The sequence below is a fragment of the Eretmochelys imbricata genome, chromosome 28 (genome assembly GCF_965152235.1).
Source record: "Eretmochelys imbricata isolate rEreImb1 chromosome 28, rEreImb1.hap1, whole genome shotgun sequence".
In the NCBI taxonomy this organism is placed as follows: domain Eukaryota; kingdom Metazoa; phylum Chordata; order Testudines; family Cheloniidae; genus Eretmochelys; species Eretmochelys imbricata.
Genome location: NC_135599.1, coordinates 1,612,963 through 1,625,235, shown reverse-complemented (window position 1 = coordinate 1,625,235; position 12,273 = coordinate 1,612,963). Strand labels below are relative to the sequence as shown.

General features: G+C 49.3%; 1 long non-coding RNA gene across 2 annotated transcripts; it reads left to right on the top strand.

Annotated features, from left to right (window-relative positions):
- Nucleotides 1-3,967: 3,967 nt before the first annotated feature.
- LOC144258330 (uncharacterized) lies at nucleotides 3,968-10,228 on the top strand. 2 transcript variants are annotated; one of them, XR_013344665.1, is made up of 3 exons: nucleotides 3,968-6,061; nucleotides 6,651-6,724; nucleotides 7,403-10,228. It is a non-coding gene; the product is annotated as an uncharacterized LOC144258330 (long non-coding RNA). The 2 variants fall into 2 exon arrangements; XR_013344664.1 differs by having other exon boundaries at nucleotides 6,651-10,228.
- Nucleotides 10,229-12,273: the final 2,045 nt, after the last annotated feature.

Here is a 12,273-nt window from a genome sequence, read left to right as displayed (position 1 = left end):
TGAGTGGCCCGAAGGTGTCTACGACGAAGGGAAATGTGGTGGTGGTGTGGAAGAGGTGAACCTCTCCATGACCCTTGGGCGTATGCAGCGACAGCAGATCCAGGAGCTGTGCACTAGCTACGCGCCAACGTTCTCAGCCACCCCAGGACTGACTGAACGGGCATACCACTCCATTGACACAGGTAATGCTCACCCAATTAGGGTCCAACCTTACCGGGTGTCTCCTCAAGCTAAAACTGCTATAGAACGGGAGATCCAGGATATGTTACAGATGGGTGTAATCCGCCCCTCTGAAAGTGCATGGGCATCTCCAGTGGTTCTAGTTCCCAAACCAGATGGGGAAATACGTTTTTGTGTGGACTACCGTAAGCTAAATGCTGTAACTCGCCCAGACAACTATCCAATGCCACGCACAGATGAACTATTAGAGAAACTGGGACGGGCCCAGTTCATCTCTACCTTGGACTTAACCAAGGGGTACTGGCAGGTACTGCTAGATGAATCTGCCAAGGAGAGGTCAGCCTTCATCACACATCACAGGCTGTATGAATTTAATGTACTCCCTTTTGGGCTGCGAAATGCACCCGCCACCTTCCAAAGACTTGTAGATGGTCTCCTAGCAAGATTAGGCGAATATGCAGTCGCCTACCTTGACGATGTGGCCATATTTTCGGATTCCTGGGCAGACCACCTGGAACATCTACAAAAAGTCCTTGAGCGCATAAGGGAGGCAGGACTAACTGTTAAGGCTAAGAAGTGTCAAATAGACCTAAACAGAGTGACAGAGTGGACACCAGGTGGGTCAAGGAACTATCAGCCCCCTACAGGCCAAAGTGGATGCTATCCAAAAGTGGCCTGTCCCAAAGTCAAAGAAACAGGTTCAATCCTTCTTAGGCTTGGCCGGTTATTACAGATGATTTGTACTGCACTACAGCCAAATCGCCGCCCCACTGACAGACCTAACCAAAAAGAAACAGCCAAATGCTGTTCAGTGGGCCGGAAAGTGTCAGAAGGCCTTTAACAAGCTTAAAGCGACACTCATGTCTGACCCTGTACTAAGGGCCCCAGACTTTGACAAACCGTTCCTAGTAACCACAGATGCATCCGAGCGTGGTGTGGGAGCAGTTTTAATGCAGAAAGGACCTGATCAAGAATTCCACCCTGTAGTGTTTCTCAGCAAAAAACTGTCTGAGAGGGAAAGCAACTAGTCAGTCACTGAAAAAGAATGTTACGCCATTGTCTATGCTCTGGAAAAGCTACGCCCATATGTTTGGGGACGGCGTTTCCACCTGCAAACCAACCATGCTGCACTGAAGTGGCTTCACACCGTCAAAGAAACTAACAAAAAACTTCTTCGGTGGAGTTTAGCTCTCCAAGATTTTGATTTCGACATCCAACACATCTCAGGAGCTTCTAACCAAGTGGCTGATGCACTCTCCCGTGAAAGTTTCCCAGAATCAACTGGTTAAAATTGTCCTTGAGATGGAGAAAATATTGTTAGTCTTTATGTACTTGGTAGTATATTTAGAGATGCATGTGTCTTATTAACTCTGTTTTTCCTAGAGCTCCAGGAAGAAATCCCAGCCAGTGTTTCACCCTAGCTGAGATTTGGGGGGCGTGTCATAAATATAAAGGGAAGGGTAAACCCCTTTGAAATCCCTCCTGGCCAGGGGAAAGCTCCTCTCACCTGTAAAGGGTTAAGAAGCTAAAGGTAACCTTGCTGACACCTGACCAAAATGACAAGATACTTTCAAAAGCTGGGAGGAGGGAGAGAAACAAAGGGTCTGTGTGTCTGTCTATATTCTGTCTTTGCCGGGGATAGACCAGGAATGGAGTCTTAGAACTTTTAGTAAGTAATCTAGCTAGGTACGTGTTAGATTATGATTACTTTAAATGGCAGAGAAAAGAACTGTGCTGAATAGAATAACTATTTCTGTCTGTGTATCTTTTTTGTAACTTAAGGTTTTGCCTAGAGGGGTTCTCTATGTTTTGAATCTAATTACCCTGTAAGGTATCTACCATCCTGATTTTAGAGGGGGGATTTCTTTATTTCTAATTACTTCTATTTTTATTAAAAGTCTTCTTGTAAGAAAACTGAATGCTTTTTCATTGTTCTCAGATCCAAGGGTTTGGGTCTGTGGTCACCTATGCAAATTGGTGAGGCTTTTTATCCAACATTTCCCAGGAAAGGGGGGGTGCAAGTGTTGGGAGGATTGTTCATTGTTCTTAAGATCCAAGGGTCTGGGTCTGTAGTCACCTAGGCAAATTGGTGAGGCTTTTTACCAAACCTTGTCCAGGAAGTGGGGTGCAAGGTTTTGGGAAGTATTTTGGGGGGAAGGACGCGTCCAAACAGCTCTTCCCCAGTAACCAGTATTAGTTTGGTGGTGGTAGCGGCCAGTCCAGGGACAACGGGTGGAATATTTTGTACCTTGGGGAAGTTTTGACCTAAGCTGGTAAAGATAAGCTTAGGAGGTTTTTCATGCAGGTCCCCACATCTGTACCCTAGAGTTCAGAGTGGGGGAGGAACCTTGACAGGCTCTCATCAGACCTGGTGACTGTGTACCAGCTCGGTGCCACAGACACCAGAGACGTAATAAAATACAGGACAAATGGGAGCCAAATCCCCAACTGTGGTCACCCACAACATTCCCGAACTGCCAGTGTACACTATCCAGCCTGAACAAGGAGGTCCTGAGAGAGTAGTACGTAGGGACCAGCTAAAGGATTGGACTTTTAGTCTTACCAGGGCTCGTAGGAGGCACAGAGCAGCATTTCCTGAGGAGACTAAAACCAATGGGGTAATCCCAAACCCTAACGAGAATGGCCAGATCCCTCAAACTGACCCAGTATTACCCAAGAATAGGGAAATAGAAAATATGAGTAATGAACCACCAGTTTTAAAAAGGTCCCAGAGGGCTAATAAGGGTGTACTTCCTGTTAGACTTAGAGATAATTATGTCATTGGTTCTGTGTAGTGTTTTTATGAATATTGTTATGTATATGTAAGGGGACTGTTGCCCCCTTACTAACATTCAGTGCAGGGCATTTTAGTTGCTAGCTCCCAGTACTAAAAAGGGGGACGGGTCGATGGGGAATCAGGACCCTGAGACTGACAGCCCCCAGGATCAATGGAGAGAGGCCAATGCTCCAGGTCAGCCTGAGTGACAGGGCGAGCAGGCTAATCAGGGAGTCAGGAGGCCGGGGAGGTCCCGTCCTCCGTGTGAGCTGGAATTGCCTGGGTCAGACAGAGTGGGGCCGAGCTAAGGAGAGAGCAGGGGCATGGGCTGAGCTGGGGAGCAGAGCTGGGCCGGAGCCAGAGGGACCAGAAAAGCAGCCCAGAGGGAGCAGACCCTGTCCTGGGAGCAGAGTTGCAGCCCCAAAGCCAGAGGCGCAGCCCAGAGGGAGCAGACTTGCCCTGGGAGCAGAGCTGCAGCAACCAGAGCCAGAGGAGCAGCCCAGGGGGCTGGAGGCAGAGCAGCGAGGCAGAGTGGAGCTGGAGCTGGAGCTGTCCAGAGCTGGGAGTGGTGAGCCGCGGGGGGGACCGAGGGGGACCCTGGGCAGCGGGCCCAGCACAGGAAGGGTGGCGGGAGGAGGGCTCAGCCAGGAGGGCTCGGCAGGCCAGACTCGGAGGGGGATTGGTAACCCTGACAGGGCGGGGGCAATGCTGGGAAGAAGGGCCCTGCCACCTAGAGCCTGTGGCCACCGCCAGAGCAAGTGTCCAACCCACAGCATCCCTGCAGCACAGCCAGGGCCGGAGAAGGGGCCTGGGACTTACAAGGAACAGACTGTGAACGGCCCTGACGTTCCAGAGACGCTGTTTGTGATGTTCCCTGCCACAGAGCGGGGTGATGTGTTTCCTTTCACCTTTCCCATTTCCCCTTATTCTTTTTAAAATTAATGGTTGATTAAATAACTTGCATTTGCTTTAACTTGTACATAATGGTCAGTGGGTCAGAGAAGTGCCCAGTGCAGAGAGAGCACCCTGGAGTGGGGACACCCTAGCCCCTGCCCTAGGTGACTGTAGCAGTGTTGGGGGTCGAGCCCCCCAGGAATCCTGGGCCCAGCCTTGTTGGGGTTACGAGGACTCTGCCAGACAGGAGAGGTGAAGGGGAGTCCTCAAGGGCAGGGAGGCCACTGGGTAAAGGAAGTGGGAGCGAGGACTCAGATCCTTTCGCTAGCCCACGTCACCAGGGTAGTGCAGAAGCCAGGAAAGTTCCTCACAAGAGCGGGACTGTTCTCCCGCTTACATTGGCACATCGAGTGGCAGTACCAAGGGGGTTTCTGTAATCCAACCCATCACACCTTCCAACCCTGATATTCTGTGATTCTATGATTTGACCCAAACGTGAGAACAGTATTGTTTCACCCTTCGTTAGCTGAGTGGTGTTTATAGTGGTTTTGCCTTAGTGAGCTGTATTGGTGATTGTATTGGTTCATTTTAATAAATTGTACAAAAGGGATATAGAGTCAAAAAAATTTCAGTGAGCACCATGGGCTGGAACTATAGCAAATCTGGGTGGAAATCAGCCTCTCCATTGCAGAGCCCCCTGAGCTCCCTCTCAATTTAACCTCTGCGTCTTGCAGGGGAGCAGTTGAGGTGGGAAGCAATTTAAGGGCCAGCTGAATCCTGTAGCACACAAGGCAGTACAAGGGAAAATAAACTCCGCCAGGCAGGCTTTCTGGGATTGTGTGTGTGTGTGAGGGCTGTGCGGCTGTGGGAGGGATCACTGAAGGTGGAGAGAGGATATTTATGAGTGGGCGGAGCTTGGTAGGTATTTACAGTCGTATCCATGCATAGCCAGGGCCCTCATCTGGCTCACCCTGGTAAGGGCTAGCTGAGGTTGTGGATCTGGTTTGAAGGGCTCTAAAAGGAAGGGAAAAGCTCCTCCCCTTGGTGGTCTTAGAATTCAGGCCCCAACACTGAGTTTCACCCTAGCTTCCCAGGAACTGGCAACACAGAAATGCCTTCTATCTGAGAAAGGCATGGAGTACCCCCAGCACTGCAGATACATGCTCCTTCAACACCACTCCAATAGTGACGCACTAATAGACCCCAGTGGTCAGCTGGCGGGATCGAACCTTGTGCCCCTCAAGCTAAATGCATGAGCCTCTACTGCATGAGCTAAAAGCCAGGTGACTCAAAGCTGAGGCCGTGGAGAAGACTCATTAATCTCTCTCTAAATGGTCTTGGTGCCACTACACAGGACAGAACACCACACCCGGGAGGCACGTGGGTAGCACACCTCTCACATGCCGCCAGCCTCAGGAACTAGCCCCAACAGCTGCAGCAGTAACCAGAATGGGGGCGGTCTGAGCCTGGGCCTACAATCTGCTCCCTCCGAGAAAAGCAGGCCCTGGGTGAGCAGCAAACACTGAAGGTGGATTTCTTTCCGGCTCTGGGTAGAGCGCGCTTTGCACTGCTGCAGGAGAGAGCACTCGAGGGGCAAAAGTGCCAAACGCGCCACACATCATGCCTCAGAAAGGAAACCCGAGTCAGCAAATTCACTTAAAGATGGAGGCAGAGACACAGCTCACTCTACCATCAACAGTGAATGCAGCTATCGAAGAGAGACAGCAACCCCGCCCCCGTGCTGTTCATAAGAGCACAAGGTCCTTTTCCCTCCAGATTTCAAGGCCAGTGGGGATGTCAGTAAATTGTGCCTACAGTGCCAAACACTAAAGGACCCTTCCTCAGAAAGAGTAACATCAAGGACAACTCTGAAGAGAAGCCTTTTGAAGGCCCTGGGGCATGCACTATAGGGAAAGACTGTCACCGAACCAGGGACTTAAATCCTGGATGCTCAGATATACCATCCTCAGGCCAGGGAGTCCTGAGTTTTCCATTTGTGCATCAGATGTCTGCATGTGCCACGATTGGTTCAGATTTGGTTCAGAGCTGGCCAAGATGGAAGGTCGAACCCAGGAACTTTGTGCGTGGGATCCGGCACAAGGTGTTTACTGCAGAAGCCTGTCAGAAATTACCCCTTGCTGGCCCCAGCCCTGTGCTGCTGGGCACACGTCTCAATTTAGCAGCTTATTGGAAGAACACATTCTACCTTGAGTATGTAACCAAACTGCACACTGAGCTGTGCCCCTCCCTCCCCTTTCTAGCTGGGTCTCCTGCCCCTGCTTCAGCCATGCCCCATCCTCACCCAGTCCACCCCCACCACACCAGCCCCCTCCCCCCCACACTCACACTCTGGCCAGACTACCCCGCCACATACACCCTTTCCTGAACTATTGAACTATTCCTTTCCTGGATTTCAGATTATTAAATTTGTGTTACCTTGGACCCCTGCTGCTCCCAGATCTCTGCTCACATGGGGGGAAGGCCAGTGTCCTCCAAATCCCAGGATAGAGGGGGCAGGGAGAGTCATATTGCCCCTCCAAATCCCAGCACATATACAGAAGGGGAGAATACAGGTCTGACAGGTCCCTCCTGCCCCTCACCCCAAATTCCTCTGCTATACCACACATAACCCCTCTGACCTCTGCCTTCTCCATAACGCCCCCCCATCCCTACCTGCAGACACAACCTCCTCTCTCACTATTCCCACCCACTCTTGAACCCCTAATTGCCCCCCTCCCAATGAGGTATAATTTACTTTCAAATTTGTTTGACTCCCTTCCGATTGCTCTGCTATACTCAGATTACGTTTCAGAAAACACCCTTGGCGGAGGCAGAGTTTTCCCAGCTCTGTTCACCCTCAGATGTCTCACCAAGGTAGGTTTTCAAACGTCAATGGTGCTAGAATTTGTGAACTTTATGAAATACTGTGGTTTGCAGGGGGGCTCTATCTTGGGAAGCCCTTTGTCAGTTGACCCGAAATCTGAGTCGCCAACCCTAACCTGAATCCTCATGAGGCACACCAAATTTCAAGGGAATCGAAGTGAACTTGTCTGTTCTAAAGCACTTAAAATAGTCGAGCTTTAAACAGAAAGTGGTCTGAACCTTACCTAGAATCAGCGAGGAAGTCCACTGCAGTAATCTCCTTCCATTTCTTCCCATTTCTCTAGAATTATCCGCTCAGATCTTGGGGCCCTCTAATTTAGTGCCCCCCCTTTTCCTCCCCAATTCTCAAATATTGCTAACAAAGTCTCTAAAATGTTGCCCATTTTCTGTCTAGTTATGCATCTGAGTGACAGTCAGCACCCGGAGTGCATTGCGTGTGTGCATCACAGCCCCCAGCACCCAGAGCACTGGGCAGGAAGGTGGCGCAGCCTCCAGTAGCCCCCCGTGCCTGAAGCCCCATGCGGGTGGGCAGCATGGCCCCCAGCACCCAGAGTGTTGGGCAGGCAGGTGGCGTGGCTGTGACAAAATGGGGATTTTTCCCTTCTTATGTTTTATGTGAGCCTATGTGAGTCTTACAGTTGAGCCTATGTGAGTTTTACTGTTTTGCAGGAATACTGTGTGTGCCTCAGTTTCCCTGTGTGCTGTACCAATGCTTAGGTGGTGGGAATAATGGTGTGTGACTTTGAGTGAGACCTTCGGATGCAGACGAGGCTTCTCCAGCTGCCTGCATGGATGCTATGGCCTGGCCCTTTGTAACCTGAGACCCAGGAAGGGGATGCAACCAAGTGACAACCAGGTGACACTTTGCCTGGGAAGTGAGGCAAAGACCAGGAGGAGGAGCTTTGGGCATGTTGGAGGTCAGGTCTTGGGAAGCTGGGCAGTCTGGTTGGGGAACTGGAGGGGGGAGTCCAGAGCATCTGGCCCGGGATTCCCCCTAAATGGACTTGGCTGAAAGTCACTGATTTCTATGCTAACAAGTTCTGTTCTATACTGTGTTCTTATTGACTAATAATCTTCCATTTTATGCTAGTTAAGAATCACTGCTAACTGCAGAGTTGGGGGGAAGGGCCCACTGGCTTCCCCAGGAACCCTGCCCGGGCAGACTCATTGCGGGAAGCATACGCAGAGAAAGAGGATGCTGAATGCTCCAAGGTCAGAACCAGGAAGGTCAAAGCTGTATAAGGTTCTTGTGCTGGCGACAGTCTGCTCAGAGAGAGGAGGCTCCCCCAGAATCCTGACTGGCTTCATATGGAGTAGTTCCAGAACATAGCCCAGTGACTCCTTGACTGTGGCCTCAGTGCGGCAGCAACCCCAGCCTTAACAGTGGTCGAACTGGCAGAGCCACTCTCAAGCCAATCTGAGTGTGCACGTGGATTTTAGAGCAGTATGGAAATGGGGATGTTAATTAGGAATCTCTGCCCAGTCTTAACGCTGGTGTCGTCCATGCTGCTCCCTCACTCATGCAAGAATCTTCAGTGATTTTTGGAAAAGGGAAGGGAAGGAAAACCAGCTCACTGACTCTTTTGAGTTTTTCTTTACAATGGGATGTAGAATGAAAGCAACTCAAGACATGGTTCTACTGAGATTTGAACTCAGATCACTGGATTCAAAGTCCTGCCCATTACACCACAGAACCTGGTATTTTGGGGGAAATGTATCAGCATCCACAATGCACATCCCATTATGAGAGTCCAACGGGGGCTCAAACCCCTGACTCTGGCACAATTAACCCCACACACTATTTATCTAACCACTGAGGTTTAACTGGGGCCTGACTCAGTATGAGTTATGCTGTGACCACTTCTTACATTAATGATCCCACCAACTGGAGATTTCCTGCCACTGCATTTCAACTTGCAGCCCAGAGCACGCAGGATTCTCTTGTCTCCTTGGCAGCCCTGGCTCCCCAAGCTGCCGGATACTGTAGAAAGTAAATTTTCAACACAGCCTTTCACCCACAACCAGCGTCACCATGGGTAGGACCAAGGGGGTGATGCTTAACCTGCCCATGTCATTTCCAAAGTCAGCTTCAGTGAGTGGAATGCAAGTACAGTGTGTCTGTAACAGCAGCAGGGGACTGTAGCATCCTGCCTGTTAATTCATTTCCAATGGGCCGAGGCACAGATGTAGAAATATTCTCAGACTGTAAATGTCTTGGAGGCAGATCAGGGCCCCCTGGCATTGACAATGGGTTTAATTTGCAGCAAGGGAGGTTCAGGTTGGACATTAGGAAAAACATCATAACTGTCAGAGCGGTTAAGCACTGGAAGAGAGGTTCTGGAATCTCTATTGTTGGAGATTTTTAAGAGCAGGTTGGACAAACACCTGTCAGGGTTGGTATGTAAGCAGAGACAGGGTGGGCTCCACCCTGACATCTGGTGGTGAGGTGTGGCAAGTTGTGGAAAAGAACTTCAGGGGCTGATCTCATTTGCATAGGCACACCCACCCTGCCTAGAATGAGGCCATAACTGCCCAAATAGTCACTTTGGCTGTTGTGGGATCCCCAGTGTCTCTGTTATTGGGGCGGGAAGAATAAATTGTTATTACCCTGATTATGGGAACTGTGCTTGGAACTGTACTTGGCCTTTTTGTTATGATGGAGGACTCACCATCAACTGAGTAGCACTCACTAGGCAAGGGACATGGGTTCCAAAACTCTGTGAATTGAGAGAGACTTGAAACAGGTATTAGTGCCTGGTGGTGTAGGCCCCTTTGTGAGGGCCTGAAGCACCAATTGCACCTCTGTCTCTCTCCACTGTGGAATGTCAGAGCTAATTTTGGGTCTATTAAGAGTCTTGTTACAGGTACTGTGCTGAATTCACTTCAGCCTTAAGGTGCACTAAGACTCCCACTACTATGAGCTGATATCACTGAGCACTGTGTCAAGTAGTGGGGAGCCAGAAGATCTAGTGTGCAGCGGAGCTATTCATGAGACGGCGGGGTGAGCAGAGCTGTTTGTGAGACAGCGGTTTGTTTGTGAGCCGGCGAGCTGAGTGGAGCCGGTCGTGAGACAGCGGTGTGTTCATGAGACGGCGAGCTGAGCAGAGCTGTTCGTGAGACGGCGAGCTGTGCAGAGCGGAGCCGGTCGTGGTGGAGCGGAGCAGAGCCCTGTGGGGCAGTCAGCTTCAGGACACGTAAGGTGCCCCTTACCTCTTTCCCCCACACCCAGGCACATTTTAGCCAGACTGGGGAGTAACACTCTGCAGATGAACTTTTGAACTCTGGGGCTGGACTTTTGGGACTTTGGGTGATTTGTGGATTGCTGGACTCAAGAGATGTTTGGGTTCTGGAACTCAAGAACCTGAGGGAAAGGATGTGGCCCAATTTTTCTGGGGTGGGTTGTTGCGCATGGTTTGGTTAATGAACACTAGTTGTGGTGTTTCCCCAATTTAATGCTGATGTCCTTTACCTCATGTTATTAAAGATTCTCTACTACACCAAGACTCTGTGCTTGCGAGAGGGGAAGTATTGCCTCTTTGAGGCGCCCAGGGGGTGTGTAAGATTTTCCCAGGTCACTGGGTGGGGGCTCGAGCCAGTTTTGCATTTGCTTTGATGAGAGGGAACCCCTGTGTACTGAACCCGGCCCTTGCTGCTATCAACTTGGCCTGGCAGAAGGGTTACAGGTAGATAATACTTAGTCCTGCCATGAGTGCAGGGGACTGGACTAGGTCCCTTTTGAGGTCCCTTCCAGTTGTATAATTCTATGACAGATATAAAGCTGAGAACGTATCTAGACAGTGAAATCTAAGGTGTTTATATCACAATCTGCTACCAGGTATTGGCACGTTTGTTTTCAGACGCCCAGGATATCAATTGTCCCATGACTGCTTTCTGAAGGGAATTTTATTAAATTTCTTTTCCGATGGTTTATCCCCCAACAATTCCTATAAAGCCTTCGGTCAAGTGATCCTGAAAACGCTCACTAATGCAAGGGGGGCATCTCCAACGCCAGTTTCATGTGCGGCAAAGCAGATTCGTGCTACTGCAAAATCTTGGCAGCAGGGAGTGCTGCTCACGCCTGCATTTCTTAAACATCTAAAAGGCACGAATGTTTTTAAAGGGACCCGTGAGAAGAGGAGAGGAGGTGGGGACACTGTTATGCAGACAAAGCTACACAGGATAGTTTCATGGGACAAGACAAGATGTCATGTTTATTATAATAACACAATTTGATTTAAGACCAACAACTAATATCTAATACCTATGTATACACACACACACACACACATCAAATGTTCTGCAGCTGCTAAATAGTTACCAGTCCTAAATGTAGCTTGAGTTCGTGGCTTGGTTTCATAGCTTGTGGCGGCTAACTGGCCAGGAAAGCCAGGCACAATGAAGAACTGGGTCTCTGTTGGACATGCACCGATGCCCTTCCATGTTGGCAGCAGAATGTTACCCTCCAAAGTCTTCCCTCTCACCCGTCCTTTTTGTAGGATTGAGTTTGAATCCAGAGTCTATAGGTCCTGCTGTGTCACGCTGCCTCTGGGTTCGGTGTGACTGATCACTCATCAATTGTAGACATGACTTTCAGTCTAGCACCTGGCTTTGTTGTTTCTTCAGTTGTACTTTTGTTCTTTTCTTTTTAGGGTGGACTCTTCTTACTTTGTCAGGGCTGTTGTCTGCATCTTCAGCCATTGGTGTTTACACTTTATTTCATCAGGACAGGCTGGGGCTGGAGGTTGATTCCATCATCCATACATACCTCATTCCCACATCGAAACTACACTAATCAGATTACAGCAGGGTTTTGCAAAAATGAAGGTTGCAGCAAGGTTTAACAAAGTGGAGTGAGCATTTTAAAATGGAGTTTGGGACCAGTTAAAATGGAGTTTGAGTTACAATATGGACAAGTGTAAGGAATGGCAAACAGGGAACAGAAGTTACAATGTTGAAACAGTGCAAGTTTCAGCGATTTAAGCAGCAATTGGATTGCAAGTGAAACTCAATTAACCAGTTATTGGGGTACCTGGTTTTATAAATGAATGTCGTTTCATTCATAAAAATTTGCTTATGAAGTTATATTAATAAAGTGATCAATTAAAAACAATGTCATTGATCAGTTCTATGACACCCCCAGGCCTAAACTCCCCACGGCAGCAGCAAGCAGGGCCTTTTCAGCAAAAATAAATGCCCAGTGGAGAAATGTCTTGGGAAAACACAGGAATGAAGAGAATCACGGGTGCCTGAAATGGATGAGCTGAGGTCAGTGCTGGAGCAGGAATGGGCTGAACTCACTTAAACCAAACCAGACACATACTGGTTGAGTTTTCCATAATAAATCTCACACAGCAAGGAGCACAGACAGTGAGGGTGAATGACTGTCGTGTCAGTAACTGAAATGAACTTTTCTCTCCATCTCTCGCTGTCTATTTCCTTCCTGTTTCCCCCCCACCAAAAAAAATCTTACTCCCCTTCCAGACCAGCTATCTACATCATGAACTCCAGTGCTGGACTTTGCTAGTGATGTGAAAGGCGCT